The 24,787-nt window shown below is 42.1% G+C and overlaps 1 long non-coding RNA gene across 1 annotated transcript in view; it reads right to left on the reverse strand.

Moving 5' to 3' along the window:
• Positions 1-24,787, reverse strand: part of LOC124606807 — a 738,984-nt gene that overhangs the window by 116,171 nt on the left and 598,026 nt on the right. Inside the window, exon 4 of the long non-coding RNA XR_006978732.1 lies at positions 21,794-21,895. This is a non-coding gene — a long non-coding RNA (uncharacterized LOC124606807). The remainder of the gene's footprint in view (positions 1-21,793; positions 21,896-24,787) is intronic.

The following is a 24,787-nucleotide window of genomic DNA, read 5'->3' on the forward strand; positions in this document are numbered from 1 at the left end:
ATTTCTCTCGATCGGGGATTGCGAGAGCCTGTGTAATGTCCCCACAGCAAATACCCTCTACCACGCACCAATTAATCATTTTCAATCAAATCATCCACATTCATTCACTTTGGTAAAAGTTATCTGATCTGATTTTCTTGTAATAAATGCGGCGACAGCTCGTCGACGCCAAAGTATTTTCTAGTGCAGTTATTCTTTGAAACAACAGAGATGCATATATGCATTCTCCATGGTTGTTGGAGTGGTAACTAGGACAGCTTCTGGAGCAGCTGTTGAAGGATTGATGTGTTTCTGAGAGATACCTATTCTGCTTTTCTTCTCGCTAAAGCGAGCCAATTAACTTTTGTGCCGCTAGCGGTTTGTTTTGAAGAGAAAGAGATTGTAAAAGGAAAATAATTAAGGCGTGGAATCACCGGAGATCTGGACATGTAATGGAGATGGATTGAATACACAATTTCCTCCATACACAAGGTTTGTGACTTTTTTGTTTTTGAATGAATGAACGAATGAGTTTTTTTCTGAATCGTTTGTTGATCACGTTGGCCCTGTAATTAGTGGAGAAGTTTCAGCTGTGTCCAAGAGAGTCTGCAATCACTGAGTCTGTCTTAAATCGTCCAAAAAGGCTTCGTACACATCTGGAATTCGCAATCTTTCGTAAAAGGAACAAATTGTCCAAACGATTGATTCTCCCGACTGACTGCAGTGTTTAACAGTAATAATAAATGTAAAGATCTGTTAAAAGAAAAGAAAAAATTCCTTGACGTCTATATTTATGTGCTGCTCCATGACTCTGCTGTCAATATCTTTATTCTTGGCTTGTGTGTAACTTCTGTGTATTTTCTTACAGTAAATGTGTTTTTCTTTTCGTATCCAGGGTGTAATTACAAAGCTAATAAAATGTTTTCTTGCCTTTAAATAATATTTTTCATCAGGTTATGGGCCCAGTACACGTGCAAAGGCAAACAACACAGTTTCATTAAAACAATATTTGAAATGAGCGTATGTCTGTAAAGAAACATGATTGCTAGTGGCGATTATAAGGTCAGCAGTGATAAGGTTGAAGGACCTGACGACTGGGCCAAATGGAAATGGCATATTTCTATGGTGCTACGTTCATATGGACTAGAAGATATTATTAACGGTACACGTGAACGTGTAGAGTTGCCGCAAGATGCGACAAGTGAACAAAAAGAAGCGTATGTGGAATGGCTCAAGGACGACGCAAAGGCAGCAAGTCTTATAGCAAGTGCGCTAAGTAAACCTGTTGCAGAACTCGTCTTAACGTGCAAGAATGCTAAAGAAATCTGGGAAAAATTACGCGCCCGATTTGAACGTAGCAGTACTCAGCGTTTGAATATGTTGATTGAAACATTTTTCCGTGTTAAACGTGATGAATCGGAAGATATTAGTGCACATGTGACCAAACTGCAAAAGTTATTTGTGGACCTGAACGATGAATTATCAAAACATGAAGAAAATACGCTATCTGAAAGAATCTTAAATGGTCGAATTTTGTCTACACTGGGAAAAGACTACGACAATTTTAAGGATCTCTGGGATACGATACCGACAGAAAAGCAAAGCTTGAATTTATTGATTGAAAAACTCTGTACTATTGAACTGCGTGAACAAGACGTTAATGGAAGTGCAGCTTTTGTCGTTTCTAAAACAAGAAAACGGCAAACAAGTAATCAGCAAGTAAAGATGACGAAGTCACAATTAAAACAGAAGTTTCCGTGTAATAAATGCAAACAATTAGGTCACTGGGCAGCAGAGCGTCCACAGAACACTCGTGAAAGCAATAAAAGAAAAGAGAAGAAGCGAGACAGTGAACACGCTGCATTTACTTCATACGCTATGGGTGTGTGTACCAGTAATCACAGTGACCCAAATAAATGGTATTGCGACAGTGGCGCTACAAATCATATCACTCTCAACAAACAGTATTTTGTTTCGTATAGTGAATTTGATGTTCCTCAAGTAATTTCATTGGGAAAACAAGATGTGAAAATGTGTGCGTACGGTCAAGGAACAGTTTACATCCAAATCCGACGAAACAATAAGTGGTACAATGCTAGAATGGACAATGTTTTATACGTCCCTGATGCAAGTGCTAATCTGTTCTCTGTGAGAGCCATTGCCTGCAGAGGCTACAGTACTAATTTTAGTTATAATAATGTCTGTGTTCGAAAACAAGTCAGTGGCAATATTGTTATGACAGGTTATGTGAAAAATGGACTTTATGTGTTGAACATGCGTGTTGTTAGAAATGCAAAAATGAATCGTATGAGCTTGATGACTTCATCCGAAACATTGCAAGTGTACCATGAAAGGTTTGGTCATCAGAATAAACAACATGTGAAGAATATTTTAAAAGGAATGAACATTAATGTGGAAGATGCCAAGAGTGAATTTCGTGACGGCTGTGCGGTTGGAAAGATGCATAGGCTGCCATTCAAAACACGAACAATACGCGCTACCAGTACTGGTGAATTAATCCACGCGGATGTAAATGGACCAATGAGCACGAAATCTTTTGGAGGCAAGCATTATTATGTATGTTTCAAAGACGATTTTAGTAAATTTCGTCGAATTTTCTTTTTAAGACACAAAAGTGAAGTGTGTACTGTGCTTAAGCAGTTTTTAAATGAAGCACGAACTAATGGACAAGTTGTCAAACAATTTAGATGTGATGGTGGCAAAGAATTTAACAATAAGAATGTCAGTGAACTGCTTGCAGACAGGGGAATAGAGCTACTGATTCCTCCTCCTTACACTCCTGAACAAAATGGTGTGGCTGAACGGGAAAATAGGACCATTGTTGAAGCTGCCCGGTCAATGCTAAATCCGAGTAAATTACCTAAAAGGTTGTGGGCAGAGGCATGTAACACAGCAGTCTACCTAATAAATCGTACTGGAAAATCTTCAGTTGAAAATAAAACCTCTTATGAACTATGGTTTAATCGACCAGTAGGACGACTTGATCATCTCAGAATTTTTGGTACAGGCTGCTATGTTCACATTAACAAACAATTCCGTTCCAAGTTTGATGATAAGGCAGTTTTTGGACGACTTGTTGGATATGTTAATGACAAAGATGGGTTCAGAGTTTGGATTCCATCTAAAAGAAAAGTGGTGTTGAGTCACGATGTAAAATTTAAGCCAGAAATTGTTTCTGATTTACATAGTGATCATGTTGAATTTGAAGTCCCTCGGGAAGAATTTAATGATCCGAATTCATCTAAAGATGACCAATGTAAATCTCCTAGGCTGTACACTTCTGGAGGAAGCCAAACTCAAGAAAAATTGGCACTCTCGATTCTAGAGAAAGTCAAGAGTCGAGTGAATCTGAAGAAAATAAAGAATTAACAGAATTTCTAAAAGCAGAAGCTGCTGAATCTTCTAATGAAGAGAAACAGAAGAATAAAAGACAACGAAGAAAACCAACCTGGACGGAAAGTGGTGAATTTTGTATGGCAACAAAAGTTCATGCACTTGGATACAAAGATCCAAACTGTTTTTCAGAAATATTGCAGTCAAACGAGAAGGAAGAATGGATGCAAGCTATTAGTGAAGAACTTCAACCACTTAAGGAAAACAATACCTGGGTGCTGGTTGACCGTCCGAAGAATGCCAAAGTATTGCAAAACCGCTGGGTTCTACGGCGAAAGGTCGCAGTCAATGGAGGTACTCGCTTTAAAGCCAGATTTGTTGCAAAAGGCTGTATTCAGAAAGCAGGAATTGATTATGACGACGCCTTTAGACCTGTGGCACGTTATGACACCATACGAACTCTGTTGGCTGTAGCTGCTTCAAAGAAAAAGCTGCTAGAACAATTCGATGTAAAGACAGCTTTTTGAATGGAATACTTGAAGATGAAGTATATATGGAACAACCAGAAGGTTTCGAAGATGGTACAGGCCGAGTATGTTTCTTTAAAAAAGGTCTTTATGGGTTGAAGCAAGCACCACGTTGCTGGAACAAACGTTTTGTTGAGTTCATGAAGAAAGCTGGTTTTTCAAACAGTGATGCAGACCCATGCCTATTTTATCGTAGACAAAATGGAAATAGCCTTTATGTGGTAATCTACGTTGATGATGGCCTGATTGTCGGCAGTAACAAGAAAGAAATTGCTGTTTTTATGGATGTTTTACAACATGAATTCGAAATAACAACTGGCAGTCTTGACAATTTTCTTGGCATAAAAATAAAGCAATATGAAGATGGAGCAATAATGATAAGTCAAGAGAAATACACAGAAGAAATTCTGCAAAGGTTTCGAATGGCAGAATGCAATACAATCTCAACTCCTATTGGACGTGAGGACAATAATCAAAACGAAGAAGTTTAGTCATCTGTACCCTACCGTGAAGCAATTGGTTGTCTCATGTACCTTTCAACAGTAACTCGTCCAGACATCACTTTTGCAGTCAATAAAGCTGCTCGAGCTATGGAGAAACCAACCACTGAAGACTGGAATAGAGTAAAGCGCATTTTCCGGTATTTGAAAGGGACCTTAAATTTTGGAATTGTATATAATAAAAAAAGAAGAGTTAAAGATTTACGCTGATGCAGATTTCGCAGGTGATAACCGGACAAGGCGCTCAACAACTGGAATTCTTGCAAAGTACTCAGGTGGTGCAGTGTCATGGACAAGTCAGTTGCAGAAAGTAGTGGCCACATCCACAACCGAGGCGGAAATAATTGCAGCTAGTGAAGGAGCAAAAGAGTTAGTTTGGTTACGTCGTCTGCTATCAGAATTAGTGGAAATGTCGGGGCAGCCTCCAGTTCTTTACATTGACAATGCTAGTGCATTGAAGTTGGCAAAAAATCCAGAATATCATCGACGTTCTAAACATATAGAGGTCCGACATTTCTATGTTTGTGAAAGATATCTGAACGGTGAGATTTTCTTGGAACACATTGATGGACACAACCAGTTGGCAGATATTTTGACGAAACCTCTTGAACGAGTTCGATTTAATTTTCTATGTTCAGAAATTGGCATGCAAGATACAAAGCAATAATTTCATGATTTTTTCTTTTGGAGGAAGTGTTAAAAGAAAAGAAAAAATTCCTTGACGTCTATATTTATGTGCTGCTCCATGACTCTGCTGTCAATATCTTTATTCTTGGCTTGTGTGTAACTTCTGTGTATTTTCTTACAGTAAATGTGTTTTTCTTTTCGTATCCAGGGTGTAATTACAAAGCTAATAAAATGTTTTCTTGCCTTTAAATAATATTTTTCATCAAGATCTCTTACAGCAAGCCACCCGCTGGTTACCAAGACGAAGGACTCCACCAAAGATTCTATTTGGCTGATTCTTTTTATCACTATATCACGTAATGAAATCTTATATTAAAAACTATATACGTAGATAAAGGAGAGAGAGAGAGCGAATGAAAATAGAGATAATACTAATAATCCTCCATTAGTCTAATTTTTCGCCTGTCTTATCACGGATCAGCCGAGAACTGGGAGGGCCTTACTTTACTGTATAGAGTTATGTGTGAAGGTGAAGGGATCTTAAAGACAACAGATACACGTCTATACAGACAAGACATTACACAGAGATAGCGGATAGCTGCATTTATCATCTATTCTTAGATTAAAGAGACGGCAACTTATTATCCGAACATTAAAATGTTAAACCTGGTTGACTAGAAATACTGAGGGACCTGACAACATGAGGACCACTTGCACTCCAGATTTTGGGAGGTGGTGCTGGAACGTGTTGCAGCGGTGCCCACTACAACTACTCGCCGTCTTGCACTTGAAATAGGCGCTGCACGTACTAGCGTGTGACGTTCTCCACGAACAACTATTACGCCCGTATCATCCACAACAACCCCATGCAATGCTTGTGACTGACTTTGCGCCAAGGATCGGTGTGTCAGTGCTTGCTCCAACAATAAATTGATCGACCAGATTTCCTCCAAATCGTGTTGTTTACTGACGAGGCCTCATTTGATCGTGAAGGTCTTTCGAACAGCAGGAATGTGTGGGATTAGAAAAACCCTCTCGCTCTAGTAGAGTGACACCATCAACTACGTTTTGCTGTGAATATCTGGGCCGGCATTGTAGGGGAGCCGGCAAGGGTGGCCGAGCGGTTCTAGGCGCTACAGTCGCAGCTACGGTCGCAGGTTCGAATCCTGCCTCGGGCATGGGTGTGTGCGATGTCCTTAGGTTAGTTAGGTTTAAGTAGTTCTAAGTTCTAGGGGACTGATGACCTCAGAAGTTAAGTCCCATAGTGCTCAGAGCCATTATAGGAGACAATTACATTTGGCCATATCGATTACACGGCGGTCTGAATGGCCACATGTACTTGAGGTTCGTGCAAAGAGTTCTACCTGGGTTGTTGGAGAACTTAACCTTGACTGTTCGTGGGAGAATGTGGATACAACATGACGGTGCACCGCCTCACTTCAGTGTAAATGTCCGCAGCCATCTCAGTGCTGTATTCTCTGGTCTCTGGATTGGAAGGGGAGGTCTTATTCCATGACCTGCTAGGTCACCTGACCTGAATCCCCTCCATTATTTCCTATAGGGATATATAAAGCCACTTAAAATGACACCCCAGTGGATGCAGAGATGGAATTAGTTGCCAGAGTTGTAGCTGCCTGTGATTTACTTCGAAACACAGCAGGGATATTTGTCAGGGTGCCTCAGAATCTTGTTCGCTGATGTCACGCTTGCATTGAGGTCGACGGTCGTCAATTTCAGCACATTTTGTTAAGACACAAAACAAATCGTACATTCATTGTGTCAATGATGGTATTTGCAGTTAACTGTGACTAATGTAAATGAAATGTACACAGTAATGTGATTTTAGTCCTATTATCTCCATAAGCTGGCTTCCCCGACCCCAAATTGTTCAGTGCAGCATCCTCTACATCCTGTAAATTTTTTGGGCGCTCTTACGGAAACACCGTGTATACTACTGGCCATTAAAATTGCTACACCAAGAAGAAATGCAGATGATAAACGGGTATTCATTGGACAAATATATTATACTAGAACTGACATGTGATTACATTTTCACGCAATTTGGGTGCATTGATCCTGAGAAATCAGTACCCACAACAACCACCTCTGGCCGTAGTAACGGCCTTGATACGGCTGGGCATTGAGTCAAACAGAGCTTGGATGGCGTGTACAGGTACAGCTGCCCATGCAGCTTCAACACGGTACCACAGTTCATTAGTGACTGGCGTATTGTGACGAGCCAGTTGCTCGGCCACCATTGACCAGACGTTTTCAATTGGTGAGTGATCTGAAGAATGTGCTGGCCAGGGCAGCAGTCGAACATTTTATTTATCGAGAAAGGTCCGTACAGGACCTGCAACATGCGGTCGTGCATTATCCTGCTGAAATGTAGGGTTTCGCAGCGATCGAATGAGGTGTAGAGCCACAGGTCGTAACACATATGAAATGTAACGTCCACTGTTCAAAGTGCCGTCAATGCGAACAAGAGGTGGCCGAGACGTGTAACCAATGGCATCCCATATCATCACGCCAGGTGATACTCCAGTATGGCGATGACGAATACACTCTTCCAATGTGCGTTCACCGCGATGTCGCCAAACACGGATGCGACCATCACGATGCTGTAAACAGAACCTGGATTCATCCGAAAAAATGACGTTTTGCCATTGGTGCACCCATGTTCGTCTTTGAGTACACCATCGCAGGAGCTCCTGTCTGTGATGCAGCGTCAAGGGTAGCCGCAGCCATGGTCTCCGAGCTGATAGTCCATGCTGCTGCAAAAGTCGTCGAACTGTTGGTGCAGATGGTTGTTGTCTTGCAAACGTCCCCATCTGTTGACTCAGGAATCGAGACGTGGCTGCGCGATCCGTTACAGCCATGCGGATAAGATGCCTGTCATCTCGGCTGCTAGTGAGAGGCCGTTGGGATCCAGCACGGCGTTCTACATTACCCTCCTGATCCCACCGGTTCCATATTCTGCTAACAGTCGTTGGATCTCGACCAACGCGAGCAGTAATGTCGCGATACGATAAACCGCAATCACGAGAGGCTACAATTGGACCTTTATCAAAGTCGGAAACGTGATGGTACGCATTTCTCCTCCTTACACGAGGCATCACAACAACGTTTCACCGGGCAACGCCGGTGAACTGCTGTTTGTGTATGAGAAATCGGTTGGAAACTTTCCTCATGTCAGCACGTTGTAGGTGTCGCCACCGGCGCCAACCTTGTGTGAATGCTCTGAAAAGCTAATCATTTGCATATCACAGCATCTTCTTCCTGTTGGTTAAATTTCGCGTCTGTAGCACATCATCTTCGTGGTGTAGCAATTTTAATGGCCAGAAGTGTATTTACAGTGGGCAGTAAGGGCCCCAAGGCACACCCTTCTGGTACTCCTGAAATTACTTGTCTGTCTGACGACATCGCCCCGTGAAGAACAACGCTTGGAGTTCAATTTAGAAAGTAACTGTTAATGCAACGAAAAGTAAACTTTTACTAGCGATAAGTGATAAACACGCGAGGGAATACTGACCCCACGATAATCTTACATTGACGAAAGGCAACCGGTGTTTATAGCGTCGTAGATTTAGATAAAAGCGTTTGCTAATGTTGACAGCAACAACACTTTTGAAATCCTGAAGTTATCAGGGATAAAATACCGAGAGCGAAAGTTCATCTGTCAGTCGTTCATAAACGAGACTGTATTTCTTAAAAGTCATAGGAAAAGAATGGGAGGCAGTGACAGGGCAGGATGTGAGACGGGGTTGTGGCTTTTCCTACACGTTAATCAATCTGAACAGACAGCAAACATTAATGGAAACAAAAGAGAAATCTGGAAAGAAAATTAAAATTCAAGGAATGTAAATTTCAAAGTCAGCCGATTTAGTTCTAATTCTGACAGAAACGGGAAAGGACTATCAGTAGCAACTGAACGCAATGGACAGAGTCTTAAAAATAAGTTATAAGATGAATATTAATAAACCTAAAGCAAAGTAATGGACAGTAGTGGAATTAAGGTATCCAAGAAAAAAAACGCACTACGAGTAATACAGGAGTTTTTCTATTTGAACAGCAACGTGACAACGTCAGAAGTATACAGGATATAACTGCAAACTGGCAACAGAAAGGATAATGTTTTATAAAAATATATTTGTAACATCGCACGTAAATTTCTTAGACACTCTGTTATGAAAATGTCTGAAGTGAACGCTGTATGGAAGATAAACAGTACAGACGAGATGAGAATAGAAGCTTTTGAAATGTGGTGCCACATAAGAACCCGGAAGTTTAGATGGGTAGATTAGGTAACTAATGGAGGGGCGCTGAATAGAACTGCCAAGGAAAGAGCATTACGGCACAACTCGGCTAAAAGAAGCGATAAGTTGATAGGACACATCTTAAAGCTTCAAAACAAAACCTCCGTCCGAACAGGCCTTGAAAGCGCCACGGTACGATTGACTACCGTGTCGTCCTCAGCGGACAGAGGTCACTTGATGAGGATATAAATGGGCATGTGGTCAGCTAGTTAGTTAATCAGTTAATTACATGTTTTATAGATCATCTGAACGTTTCTTTTATCTAAATGATGTGGAGTGAGTCAGTTTACACGACTTGCATACATGATTAGTGTTAACATTAATAAACACATTACCATTTTATACCTGTCAATGCAGCTTCACCTACAAAAAAGTTTTTTGGATTTTTTATGGCTACCAGTTTTTAACTAGAATTTCGTCAGTGGAATAGAAGGAGCTACCAAGGGAAATGAGTTTAAATCAGGCTTAAAAATTGCTTCGACACCCGTCAAAATTTTATGTTATTGAGCAAATGAACAAAAATGCTTATTGCTGCAAACTGAACTCCTCTCTCAGCCACTGACAGCTTTAACGATTGTTAATTAAGGTCATTTTTCCCTCTAGTGTTGTGGGTAAATGCATTAATGTTCTTCTCAAATTGTGATGGATTATTTATGATGAATATCATTAGCGGAAATATGTGTTGCGACGGGGCAGTTAAAATGCCTACCTCCTTGAAGAGGTACCTACATGACGTCCATGGGTGAACACCACATATTATTCTTACTGCTCGCTTTTGTGCAATCAATACTTTCTATGTAAAGAATTATCTTAAACAATTATTCCATACATTATTCAGTGGAAATATGCGAAATATGTCAGGAGGTTGATACGTTTGTTTCCAGGAATAGCAATTATTCAATGAACAAAAGCAGCTGCTGACTCCTGCTCATGTGCTACGTCAGTTGTTGGAATGACTACTTATTGTAAAGAACTGAAGGTAGTGTGGTTTCTCAATATTTAGGGACGGTCCATTTTCAAAGAAGCACGTAATTATTCTTTGGAAAATATCGTATACTAACTCTCCTGTTGCTTTCTCTCTAGTGGGATTTATAATAACACTAGTATCGGCAGCAAAATGTATCAGTTTTACTTGTTGAATGCTAAGTGGATGGTTAAAAATGTTCAAATGTGTGTGAAATCTTACGGGACTTAACTGCAAAGGTCATCAGTCCCTAAGCTTACACACTACTTAACCTAAATTATCCTACGGACAAACACATAAACACCCATGCCCGAGGGAGGACTCGAACCTCCGCCGGGACCAGCCGCACAGTCCATGACTGCAGCGCCTTAAACCGCTCGGCTAATCCCACGCGGCTAAGCGGATGGTTATTTACCTATAAAAGGAATAGGTGTGGACCGAAAACTGAACCCTGTGGGGCTCCCTTTGCGATTTTAACGCAGTCATTAAAAATTTCTACCTTTCCGACAGTAATTATTAAGCAGAACCTCCTTTTGCTCTCCCAGCCGTTGTAATTATTCGTGATCGGAGTCGCAACATTCCAGTCAAGTAGCACCTCAGTATGCCTCACAAGGACTGAGTACACCCAGCTTGCCAACAACGCTCGGCATACCCGGACGGTCACCCATCCAAGTGCTAGCCAAGCGCGACAGCGCTCAACTTTAGTGATCTGATGGGAACCGGCGTTACCACTTTGGCATTAAAGCTTGAACAAACAATTTTTTAATGGGAGAGGGGGGGGGGGGGGGAGTGTGAGCGAGTATAATCTATACAGAGGGCGCAACGCTCGAATACGGTTGATGCAGTCTGCAGTAATACAAGAGAGACTTACAGAGGATAGGTTTGCGCGGAGAGCTGCATCAAACCGGACTGTACACTACAACAACACAGCCGGTGGTAAACAGTCCTGTAACTGCGCAGTTGAAGTCGTTTACGTTTTAATGCACACGCGACCGGTTTTAGAGTGCGGCACCGCTGCCCGATAACGGGCGGACAAATCCCGAAGAATGCAGATACACTTGCGAGCGGTCCAAAGCACAGCCGGATTAAGAGGTCAGCTCGCCGCCGGCCGGCCCTGCGTGCCGATAATCTCCCATTTGGCGCAGTCACGGCAGAGCGCCGCCCAAATCAGTACTGCAAATGGAAACGCGCGGCTCAGCAGCACATGTTTCGCACTTTGTCTCTTCCTCGCTTAATAGGACGAGCAAATGTTTGTCGCAAATGATCTGTTACGGCCGACCAAGTACGCCAAGATACTAAACGACACATAACGAATTATTGGAGACGCTGGGTGTTAGGGCTGTTCTGAGATGTAGACACAGAGGAGAAAATCATGGCGGGTGGCGTCGAACCAGCAACAACAAAGTAATAAACTGAGCACTTCGTGGCAGACTGTATTCTCGGCCACGACTCGAAACCAGAACCTTAGCTTCCAAGGACAATGCTCTTACTGAGTGTGCTACATTTTGTTTTTACTGAAAGTCATTCATTCTGATTAAATAAAAAGAAACTACAATGTTATACTAATGCTGATGGATAAACGTAAATGAAAACTTAGTCTATGGGTCCTGGCGGAGCTACCAGTACCGACCGACCGCCATGTCATCCTCCGACAAAGGCGTTATGGGACGCGATATGGGACTGCAACTGGCAGTTGTGATCTGGAACAGCTATTATTCGCTCAAGCATCATCAGTTCATATCACGAGGCTAAGTGCATCCCGTTCCACTCTTCCCAGCAATAAAAAATCCCTGGTAACACCGGGAATCGAACCCGGGTCCTCCGAATAGCAGTCAGCTGTGCTATGGGCATGGACACAGACACGGACGATGTCGATGGACAGCTTAACCATTATCACCATACCTTTCAAAAATGGTTCAAATGGCTCTGAGCACTATGGGACTTAACAGCTATGGTCATCAGTGCCCTTGAACTTAGAACTACTTAAACCTAACTAACCTAAGGACAGCACACAACACCCAGCCATCACGAGGCAGAGAAAATCCCTGACCCCGCCGGGAATCTAACCCGGGAACCCGGGCGCGGGAAGCGAGAACGCTACCACACGACCACGAGATGCGGGCTCATACCTTTCAAAAAATGGCTCAAATGGCTCTAAGCACTATGGGACTTAACATCTGAGGTCATAATTCCCCTACTTAAACCTAACTAAACTAAGGACATCACACACATCCATGCCCGAGGCAGGATTCGAACCTGCGCCCGTAGCGGTCGCGCGGTTCCAGACTGTAGCGCCTAGAACCGCTCGGCCACCCTGGCCGGCCTGAGCTAAGAGACGACCAAAACTGTGAGAAATAACCGTAGAAATCAATGTGCGACGTACGGCGAACGTATCCATTAGGAGAAGTGTGCGGTGACATTTGGCGTTAATGGGTCATAGCAGCAGACGACCAGCGCGAGTGCCTTTGCTATCATCACGTTGTCGCCTGCAGCGCCTCTCCTGGGCTGAAGACCATATCGGTTGGACCAGCCGGAAAACCGTGGCCTGGTCAGACGAGTCTCGATTTCAGATGGGAGGGCAAGAGATGATGGTAGGGTTCGAGTGTAGCGCAGACCCGACGAAGCCAAGGACCTACGTTGTCACCAGAGTACTGTGCAAGGTGCTGGTGGCTCCATATTAGAGTGAGCTGTGATTACATGGAATTGACTGGTTCCTCCGGTTCAAATGAACCGATCACTGACTGGAAGTACGAGGTGCATTTAAGTTCTAAGGCCTCCGATTTTTTTTCTCCGGACTGGAAAGAAATAGAAACATGCGTATTGTTTTAAAATGATGCCGCGTTCATTGTCAATATGTCCCAGAGATAGCAGCACCGTACGGCAGATGGAATTTTACCGCCAGCGGCGAGAATGAGAACTGTTTTAAATACTTAAAATGGCAACGCTTTCCTTACTTGAACAGCGTGCAATCATTCGTTTTCTGAATTTTCGTGGTGTGAAACCAATTGAAATTCATCGACAGTTGAAGGAGACATGTGGTGATGGAGTTATGGATGTGTCGGAAGTGCGTTCATGGGTGCGACAGTTTAATGAAGGCAGAACATCGTGTGACAACAAACCGAAACAACCTTGGGCTCGCACAAGCTGGTCTGACGACGTGATCGAGAAAGTGGAGAGAATTGTTTTGGGGGATCGCCGAATGACTGTTGAACAAATCGCTTCCAGAGTTGGCATTTCTGTGGGTTCTGTGCACACAATCCTGCATGACGACCTGAAAATGCGAAAAGTGTCATCCAGGTGGGTGCACGAATGCTGAAGAACGACCACATGGCTGCCCGTGTGGCATGTTGCCAAGCAACGTTGACGCGCAACGACAGCATGAATGGGACTTTCTTTTCGTCGCTTGTGACAATGGATGAGACGTGGATGCCATTTTTCAATCCAGAAACAAAGCGCCAGTCAGCTCAATGGAAGCACACAGATTCATCGCCACCAAAAAAATTTCGGGTAACCGCCAGTGCTGAAAAAATGATGGTGTCCATGTTCTGGGACAGCGAGGGCGTAATCCTTACCCATTGCGTTCCAAAGGGCACTACAGTAACAGGTGCATCCTACGAAAATGTTTTGAAGAACAAATTCCTTCCTGCACTCCAACAAAAACGTCCGGGAAGGGCTGCGCGTGTGCTGTTTCACCAAGACAACGCACCCGCACATCGAGCTAACGTTACGCAACAGTTTCTTCATGATAACAACTTTGAAGTGATTCCTCATGCTCCCTACTCACCTGACCAGGCTCCTAGTGACTTTTGGCTTTTTCCAACAATGAAAGACACTCTCCATGGCCGCACATTCACCGGCCGTGCTGCTATTGCCTCAGCGATTTTCCAGTGGTCAAAACAGACTCCTAAAGAAGCCGTCGCCGCTGCCATGGAATCATGGTGTCAGCGTTGTGAAAAATGTGTACGTCTGCAGGGCGATTGCGTCGAGAAGTAACGCCAGTTTCATCGATTTCGGATGAGTAGTTAATTAGAAAAAAAATCGGAAGCCTTAGAACTTGAATGCACCTCGTAGTTATGTTCGGCTACTTGGACACAATTTCCAGCCATTCATACACTTCAAGTTCCCAAACAACACTGTAATTTTTGTGGATGACAACTCGCCATGCCATGGAGCCACAGTTGTCCTTGATTGCCTTGAAGAACATTGTGGCTATTCAAGCGGATGATTTGGCCACGTAGATCACCCGGTATGAATCCCATCAAACATTTCTGGGACATAATCGAGAGATCCATTTCGTGCACCATTTCCTGCATGGGCAACACATTAGCATTTATGGTCGGCTATAGAGGGAGCATCGGTCAATATTTTTGCAGGAGACTTGCAACAACTTGATGAGTCCATGCCGCGACCAGTTGCTGAACTACGCTGGGCAGGAAATTAGGGGGTATTTCATGACTTTTGACATCTCAGTGTGTATTACACTCTCATACGTAACTTTCAATTTTCTTTGTACCTATATAAGATTTTATCATCCTTCGTGTTTCAGCGAGAGAGCGTGCTGGTGGTCATCATTATTTTAGTCCGTATCCTGTCAAAGCAGTAGCTGAGAAGGGAGCGAAACCGGGCTGTAACCCATACCCGATGTTACTCAATCTGCACAGTGAACAAGCAGCGAAAAAACCAAGGACACATTTGGAGAGAGGATTAAACTTCACCGAGAAGAAATAAAAACACTGAGGTTTGCCAATGACATTGTAATTCCGTCAGAGAAAGCGAAGAACGCTGAAGAGCCGTCGAACGGAATGGATAGCGTCTTGAAAAGATGTTATGAGCACCAATAAAAGTGAAACAACTGTAATGAAATGCAATTCAATTAACTCAGGCGACGGTGATGTATTTAGATTTGGAAACTAGACACTAAAGGTACTAATGAGTTCTGTTGTTTTGGCAGCACAGTAACTGACAACGGCGTAAGCAGATACGATATAAAATCTAAATTATCTGTAACGCGAACAGCATTTTTGGAAAAGAGGAGTGTGCTAACACCGAATGTAAATTTAAGCGCTAGGATGTCTTTTTCTGAAGGCATTTGTCTGGAGTGTAGACTTGTATGAAAGTGAAATATGGACGATAGAAAAATGCTCAAACTTAGATGGGTAGACTGAATAACTAATAAGGAGGTACTGAATTGGGTAAAAAATAATTTTATGACACAACTCGTCACCCTGAGTCGCATCCTGGAACATCATGGAATAGCGAGTTTGGTAACCGAGGGAAGTCTGGGGAATAAGAACTGTAGAGGGAGACCAAGGCTTGAATACAGTAATCAGGTTCAGAAAGATGTAGCCTGCTGGAGTTAAGAAGCCGGCACAGTCTGGAAAGGTTCATCGAACTGTCTTCCGACTGAAGAACACAACAACAACAGCAAAAACAACAACCTCTCGAAAGCCATAAGCACACAACTGTGTACTGGCAGTTCATAGTTAGCTCCTAGATAAGATTTTTGACTTTAGTGTTGCAACGCCAGTAATTCGATAAATTCCTATAAGTACGCTCGGCTTTGGCGAGAAAAATGTGAAATGACCGAGAAGCCAGACATAGTCATTGTAGTTCCAATCAGCCCCAAAACACTGTCGAAGTTTATCGTCTTTATGGCGGTTCCCACGGAGAAAGAGTTTTACAAATGCTTACAACTTACTTCCTGTGGTAGGTGTGTGCCGTATACGCTTCAACACCTGAGAGGGTCAGTTTACATTAAATTTCTTAGCTATCCAGGCACGACTAACGGCTCGTCCTCATGGCTTTAGTTCTGCCAGTACGTCTTACCTGTCCCCCACTTTCCAAACTTCACAGCTGCTGTTCCCCTCGCAAGAGAGCTAGCGCCGCAAGGGATACAGGAGAACTGTGAAGTTTCGAAAACAGGAGAAATTGGAGCGAGGTATTAGCAAAGGTGCAGGTGTGAGGGCGGGCAGTGAGTCGTGCATGGACAACTCAGTGGGTAAGAGCACTGCTTGGGAGAGGTTCCAGGTTCGATTACCATGCCGGTCCCCAGTTTTACTCACGAGGGGAGGCTGCCAATTGTTAAATTCAGATTCGATTCATACGGCGCATAATAAAAGCTCATGGCCAGAGGTGTAATGTGGCAAAGCACCAAGATGCACTTCTCAGCCGTTGTCGAGAAAATCGACAGTTAAAAGAAACCGTTGCGGTGAAATACTCTCGACGATTAGTAATTTTCTACAGCGTCGTGGCGCAGCGGTAAGCGCTCGGGTTCGTAATCCGAAGGTCGCCGGATCGAATCTCGCGCCATGCAATTTTTTTTATTATTAGTTTTTTGTAATTCAAATATAAATATATATATATATATATATATACATATATATATATATATATATATATATATATATATATATATATAAATGAATTGCTTATGCATGTTGGTGAAGGCGGATCGGTCTCCAATTGTACCGCCTCCATTTTTCCGTTTTTTTTAACAGGGTGTACCAAAGCTCTCCCGTCCGCACTGATTTTCGACAATGTTATAAGTTGCGCTAGGGACCGCATCTACCTTCTTTCGAAGTTAGCAGGCAACTACGCTGTTATGCGGCGGCTCGTTTCGGCCCATTCAACATCTGTCATTCAAGTGTAACGAGCGAGTAACGGAGTTTATATTTCATACCTGCCACAGCAAATTTGTGTTCGTGGGGTCTCTATTCTAATTCGAACGTTTGACTTACGCTATACGTATTCGTTTCGGAATATCGTTTCTACGTCTTCCGTTAACTATGCGTGGTTAAAATTATGAAGACAATTAATAACATTTGTGAAATACAACTTTGTTTGCGGAAAACATAATGATGTTCGAAGTCGCCAGTTTTTCCACGACAAACGACTTTCAACAACTTATTATATGCATAATTGTTGCAACTGATTGCCGGGAATTATATATGAATTATAAAAAACAAATACTAAAAAGAAAAGGTTACATAGCGCGAGATTCGATCCGGCGACCTTCGAATTACGAACCAGAGCGCTTACCGCTGCGCCACGACGCTGTAGAGAATTATAAATCGTAGAGAGTATTTCACGTCAACGGTTTCTTTTAACTGTCGATTTTCTCGACAACGGCTGAGAAGTGCATTTTGGTGCTTTGCCACATTACACCTCTGGCCATGAGCTTTTATTATGCGCAGTATGAATCGAATCTGAAGTTCGCAATTGGCGGCCTCCCCTTGTCAGTCAGGAAGTTTCACAGAGCGCGCACTCCACTGCCGTGTGAAACAAGTGAAACAATTATTCTGGATGAACGGAGCATTTGAAGCTAAGGAGCCAACGCACAAGTGTTAATGAATGGCAGCTCTCTTTAAATGTAGTGAAATGAAAAATAATGTCTAAAATAAATAAAAGATCGCAATAGTGTATGATAAAAAGAAAAGTAGTTGTAATATTTCTGGCTTAGTCAGCTATCATATTAGGCTCCAAGAAGCTGTTCCCAGAGCAGTGGAGATGCAAGAAGTACAGATGACGAAATGTGGTGTGAGTTATCTGTGACAGATGTTAGATACGGTACCATTCCCGTGAGAAAGACCGCCTGCATTATGCTACTGCTCTGCGATTGGCTGCTGTGTTCGGAGCAAGGGCGCCAAAACGTTAAAGTATAGTTATTATTATAAATTCAACTATTCACTGGAATGACTTCACTTATTAATATAAATCTCTCTCAACAGCTGACTACCAATCAGTCATTTTAGAATTATTGAAAACAATTTAAATCAAAAACAAAAGACTGACAAAATTGCAGTCGAAGCACTTCGGAAGCGTTCGGGTCACGCCTTTTCTGGTATGGCGCGCGAAGTGTTTCGGGGTGTTCGTCACTCTGGGTTAGGCAGTCGAGAAAAACAGACATGCTGTCTGTCGTAGGATGTGTTTCCAGTTTTTATTCAAGTTCCTGTTCGTCACTCTGGAGTAGGCAGTCGAGATGTACAGTCATGTTGTCTGTGGCAGGATATGTTTGCCAGTATTCAGTATTAAAAGATTCACTCCGGTAGTCGTGAGGCACAGACACGTGCCACAAATAGTGTAAAGACACATTTTCGTAAACATTGTGTTTGATCATGTACTTTGCTGTATCAGAAGGTGTTGCATTAAGATCATGTAGTCTTCTCGTGTGGCTATATTAAAATACGCGAGTGGCATCCTAAAGAAGTGATACATTATTTCAGAACAGAACCTCGCTAAAAGTCAGTTTCAGCCTCAAGATACAGAACCTACGACCTGCGTGCTGTTTTCTGCGCTGGGGACATCAACTTGAAGACAGCAGGTTAGTGAACTATAACAGAATCTTCGTATTCCACACAGTTCAGTGGAAACAACTAGGCGCCTCACGTGTACTGCATGCACAGAACAAATGTGCTCAGAGACACGTCATCTGCAGTAATGCAGAGAAGGTAAAGGAGGATGATCGTTACTCACACCAACAATCAATTCATTCTTCCTTTCTTGTCGTACAGTGCATATCTTGAACGCTTCACATCGTGTACGTATTTAGGAGCACTACTAAGTACACATTAATAATTCAATCAATTATCAAGAAATAACAATATCTTTACAAAAACTAAATGATCCAACATTTATTGTTCAAATATGTGTGAAATCTTATGGGACTTAACTGTTAAGGTCATAAGTCCCTAAGCTTACACACTACTTAACCTAAATTATACTAAGGACAAACACACATACCCATGCCCGAGGGAGGACTCGAACATCCGCCGGGACCAGCCGCACAGTCCATGACTGCAGCGCCTAAGACCGCTCGGCTAATCCCGCGCGGCCCAACATTTATTATTAGAATAATAATAATAATAATTTATCTATATTATCTACGAATGAGTACTAATGCCATTGGCTGACAACATACTAACGATTTAACGTTATCAGTTTCCTGGTTGTGATGCTTGTTTGCCTAAGGTCCGAATATGATTCGATTTACGAGGAATTATTTATTAGAAAAGTTTCGCTGTTTCCGAGTATAATATGAGCTACGGTTATTCGGGAAGCAAATATTATTTTCGAGACTCATTGGAGCCATTACCAACAGTAGCAGAGTCTGGAAAAGTAGATGAGACTGTAAGTGTATTTCTAGTTTACTTTTTGTGTGATAGTTCCGATTCTTTCATTTAGTAGCATGTTTTTTTCCAGTATTTTGAGATAATTATTTTGTATTTTTTATTTTGGTGGTTTCTGGCGTTTCTAGCAGATACCTGTAGCTACAATACTAGGTTATGGTTCGATTTAGTGTCCAACAGTTCATCTATAGTGTTTGTAAATTCGTAATGAAATGATGGAATCTACGGGTACTAGGCACTATCAAAGACTCCTCTTTATCCGGCGCGGTGACTACGTTTAGCGGTTATGAAATGAGACGATCAACGTACGGTCAGCGACAGTGAGTCAGAAGCTACTGGTCTAGCCCGCACGGTAGATCAGCGTGTTCTGTCAGGTCAACCCTCGGTTGTCAGTCTGAAAGATGTTATGCGACATTCGCAAGTAACTATTGACGATACAACGGCGAAGAAATAGATCGGGGGAAAAAAAAGAAAAAAAACGGTTAGCGTCGCTGTCTCAGGATCGTGGGGTCTCTGGTTCGATTCCCGGCCGGGTCGGAGACTCTCTTCGCTCGGGTACATCGTGTTCTCCTAGTGATTTCTTCTCATGTTCATCACAGATACGAGGAAGTTGCCGAAATGGCGTCACGCAGAAACATTTGCACTACGCGGCCGAGATATCCTAAACGGTGTCACCGCGCCAATACTACCACATTATCATTTAAGCATTAGCGAAGGGGAAAGATAGACCCAGATTTATTGGGTTCTGGGAAAGTCCATTTAATATATAACGGAAAGTGCAAACAAGAAGCTCGTGCAACCAATTCCAGCGTTCGGGTCCTTCTCAAGTAAACATATCATTCGACTTCGAACAAATTGAGAAACGCGCTGCCACGATCGTAACAGCTGGATAAGACCACACGAAAGTAATAAAGAATGTTTAGGGATCGTAAATGGGAATTCTTGAAAGAAAGGTGAGATTTGAACAACCTGCTTACGACGGAGTGTGTCGAACCTCTGCTGTCTATGAGTACCCACCACTGCCGATAAATGTTTGTGTAATTTGGAGTGCACACAAAACAGAGAACTGACTGTTGTGTGTATCGGATTCACGCACAGGTATCCATACAAGCAAATGTATTACGGACAAAATCAGGATGTCGTCAGAACTATATGTTGTGTGCAGCTGAAAATTAACTAACATTGTATAAACAGAGGTTAGGAGTCAAAGACATTCCAGTCTGCAGTTATCGACTTTGTACAAGAAATCGATCTTCTATGCACGAAAGTCAAGAGGTTACAGAAACTGTATCACAGCTACAACGATAAATACATCGTTTACAAGGATTATACACAGACTTAAGTGAAAAAAAATGCCTCTTCAAATATTTTATTTCCCGCTTATGTTTCATAAAGTTCGATGTGGGTATGAAACAGAAATCCAATTTTTGCCGTTCCTGACCTAGCGAAACCTCTTGATTTCTATTCTCCAGCTCTGCAGCGTAATGCGGAATATTTTATAGGGACTCCGGGAATTTTGTGTTTCTTCAAGCAAAGGGAATTAAGCAGCGTGACAGGTTACATTGAAAAGGCCACTTCGTGAAACAGCATTGCCTCTTTCGCAGCATGTCTGTCTTCGATTTACTTCCATGTTCTGAGAATCACAAGTTCATTATACAACGGTGTGACATTCTGTAAGAACAATTTGTCGGAATTCTCTTTGAGGGATGCGATTTCGTCGCATCGCTTGAGAGTGGATCTACCCAGTCCAAGTGACCGCGCAGAGAAACAGTGGCGCGTGAAGTTTCCAACATCACAATGAGCAGGGGAGTTTCGCGTTTGTGGAAAGGACATCATATTATACGAGTTCCTGCGACTTCCCGCTGCTTCACTGCTTGCTTTCCATAGTATGCAGCTAATGAATCATAAAATAATTTAATTTCTTACTAGCTCTCTCTCTCTCTCTCTTTTCCCCTTTGTTTCCAATTGCATATTCTTCACTCATAGCGTCCTGTCCTACCTCGACACTTTCTATCCCGAACACTAGTTCGCCTGTCAGTCACACATTCTAGTCCGTTTGATCCATGTGACAATACTGAATACCTTTATCTAGGCGATATTACTTCTTTCATGGAAATACGCGTGCAAAATCATATCACAATGTTATAAGGGAAAGAACTTCCCATATAGTTTCCACTCAGGGTTCACATACAGTCCGAAAGCAAATGTTTCACTTGTTTTTTCGCATTTGAACGGAGTCACTAACTTGATACACTTCAAGTTTCCCCACGGAAATGCGCTCCCTCCCAAAAGGCGATGCAACACACGGAACAAATATAGTTGTAAAGAGGCTTTGATTGTAGCAGAAGAAATGTCTTGATACAGCATATTTTAAGGACTCGAAGAGAGTATCTGTGCTTACCGTATTACTTCTTATCTTGCTGAAGGCGCATTACGTGGCACGGCAATGTCAGCTGTGTGATGTACGTTACGACTGATAACTGCTTCTCGTGACGATCTACAACTGGAAAACAAAAAACAGCTGTCTAAATAACAAGAAAAGATGAGGTTTCCTACTATGTAACCTGCAAACATCCCACCTCCAATTCTTATAAGTATCGAAGTCAACGCATGAAACACCTTCAAAAATCTTATTGCTTTACAAATGAGTTAATCTGTTAAACATATGGGGTTAAGCATGTAAAAGCTTTATGGTTGAAGACGCAAAACTCTACTATGTTGGCTTTATCAGTTTCAGACTATTCAACCATAGCCTAATGAAAAAGTCAAAACCGCAACTGGTAAACCAAAAAACTGATACTTCTTTATTTATTTATGTAATATCAAAAAAATGGTTCAAATGGCTCTAAGCACTATGGGACTTAACATCTGAAGTCATCAGTCCCCTAGAACTTAGAACTACGTAAACCTAACTAACCTAAGGACATCACACACATCCATGCCCGATGCAGCATTCGAACCTGCGACCGTAGCAGTCGCGCGGTTCCGGACTGAAGCGCCTAGAACCGCTCGTCCACCGCGGCCGGCTATGTAATCTCTTTTTGCCAAATAGTGTATAGCGTCAAACTGTTTATTTTTAGGTTTGATCACAGCAAAAGTCAGTAATAAGGGCAATTTATAATTTCTTGCAAATACTATGGTATCAACTGCGTAATTTACAAGACGGGCAAGTCACGAAATACAGTTGGGTTTTATTGTACTTTTAATACAAATAATTAAACTAGCAATGGTTAAAAAAAGAACAAAGTGTACTTTACAAAACTAAACACGTCTTTAATATATTTCACGTAAAGTTTTTGTGGGACTCTAAGTGAGAAAAAATTGAGAAAGGTAGTACATTACATTTCTAGTCTGTTGGAACTCGTAAAATCCTCTCATCACTAAGCACTGGACGTATATAGCCTGGGTAATTTGAGCTCCGTTTTAAGAAAAGCTCATTTTTCACGCGTCTCATTGTTTATGACATCATATCTGCTGAACTATATCGCGTACAATGACATAGTTTTGCAGGTACATTCAGCACTGTATGTGGATGCTGTCTGCAAATTGTGTTGCGAATGGAGTTAATTGTAAAGTAGAAATAAATTAAAACGTCATGCTGGATGCTAAAGCCCTACTGCATAAACAGCGAAAATGTAATAAGCCATGTAAGTTTTTCCTTTCATTATTTCCTGGGGTGTGTCAGAGGGAAAAAGTTTCGAAAAGTCTCTGTGTGTCCATCTTTTCAGAGATGATTGTGGGACTCAGCTGTTCGCCGCAGTATGTCAAATCAAAGACCTTTCAGTCGTCTAATTTCAAAACTTATTTTATTGTGCTACCTCTTTCGGCGATCATGCCCCTGACCGACGTGTAGGAAGATTCCAACCTCGGTTCCGGTCAAAACAGGGGCCAGTATTCAAATACTGGTATCTGTAGATTGCTGCTTGCTACAGCGATCACCTCCACAGTCATTTGCCGACTGGTTGAATGCTGGCCCCTATTTTGACCGGAAACGATGTTGGAATCTTCCTACACGTCGGTCAGGGGCCTGAAGATAGCGTAGTAAATCGCTGAAATTGGTGGTCAAATAAAATAAGTTTGATTTGACATCCAGTCTCGAAAAGAGTTGAAATTTTGTCTAAGGTGTTATACCGAATAGACCAGTAAGCCTGGTATCAATCGATATCGCAGGACCTTTACCCACTGCTTGCAGAGGTGTGGAGAATATCTTGGCGATATATGACTTGTTCACGAAGTATGTGAAGTTATATGCTATAAAACGTGCCATATCTATCCCTATTATTGAGGCAATCTGTCGTAAACCTGATACCTTTATTAAGTAGAAATGGGCCTTAACAAAGAATTTTCATTGTTAGACGCTGTCTTAGAAAAATCTTTAACATTTTTCTTTTAGCTCATCTACGAGACGTGCCGTCCGTTAGGACAATTAACTTTATTTCAGATCCCACGAGACCGGAGGCAGCTACCAATAATTTATCAATTTTACTTACAGATTTTCTTTATATCACGAGATGACATCACAGGAAGAAAAGGTCTGGTCACAGGATTCCAGCTCCATTATAGGATTTCATTTGTAGATGTTACTCTTGTTATATTGGGGAATCGAGACGAAACCACGATATTAAGTTACGTATTACAGTAGTGTACACCGAACAGACTTGGCAAATATTCTCTGGTGCAATAAGCACACGACTTCTCACGAGCCTAGTGTTGGAAAAAGATAAAAGGACAATTAATTATCGACGATTACGTAACTACCCTGAGAACTGAGCTAGTTTACTGAGTGCTTATACACGTCGGGCTAAATTAAACAACATATTACACTCTTAATAATATTCCTACATTAGTTATTTCTCTTTTATGCTGAACCATTGCATTAATGTGTGTTTCTTTTTTATATAAGTCGCGGCTCATATTTTATTTTATTACATTACCGTGTATTGGAAGTTGCTACGTGCTGACTAAAGAGATACATACAGTCTCTAACGATAATAGTTGACGTATTATGTTAAACCTTTAACGTAAGATTATACTTCTTAGTGAGTAAATTATGACAGCATTTTAAACTCCTCTGAAGCGAATCCTATCACTTAGACTACGCTGCAAGTGCTATCATAAACGTTAGCAGCAAAGAGTGACTGGTTTTATCAAAGATGGACTCTTCCCGAGCCACTAACGCAACTAGCGAGCGCGAGGCTTTGTCAGCGGAAGTGTGCTCACGTGACAGCCTCTATTAATGGCACCACTTCCATAACCTCGAGCGTCAGAAAGATAGCTCTACAGATCGAGCAGGAAGGAAACGACACACTGCAGGAAGAGTAAAGAATGAGTCATTCAGTCTGCTCAAGTTGCGACATAAAGGAGACTGCGACCGATATGTTAACTCTGAGAGCGT

The sequence above is a fragment of the Schistocerca americana genome, chromosome 3 (genome assembly GCF_021461395.2).
Source record: "Schistocerca americana isolate TAMUIC-IGC-003095 chromosome 3, iqSchAmer2.1, whole genome shotgun sequence".
Classification (NCBI taxonomy): Eukaryota; Metazoa; Arthropoda; class Insecta; order Orthoptera; family Acrididae; genus Schistocerca; species Schistocerca americana.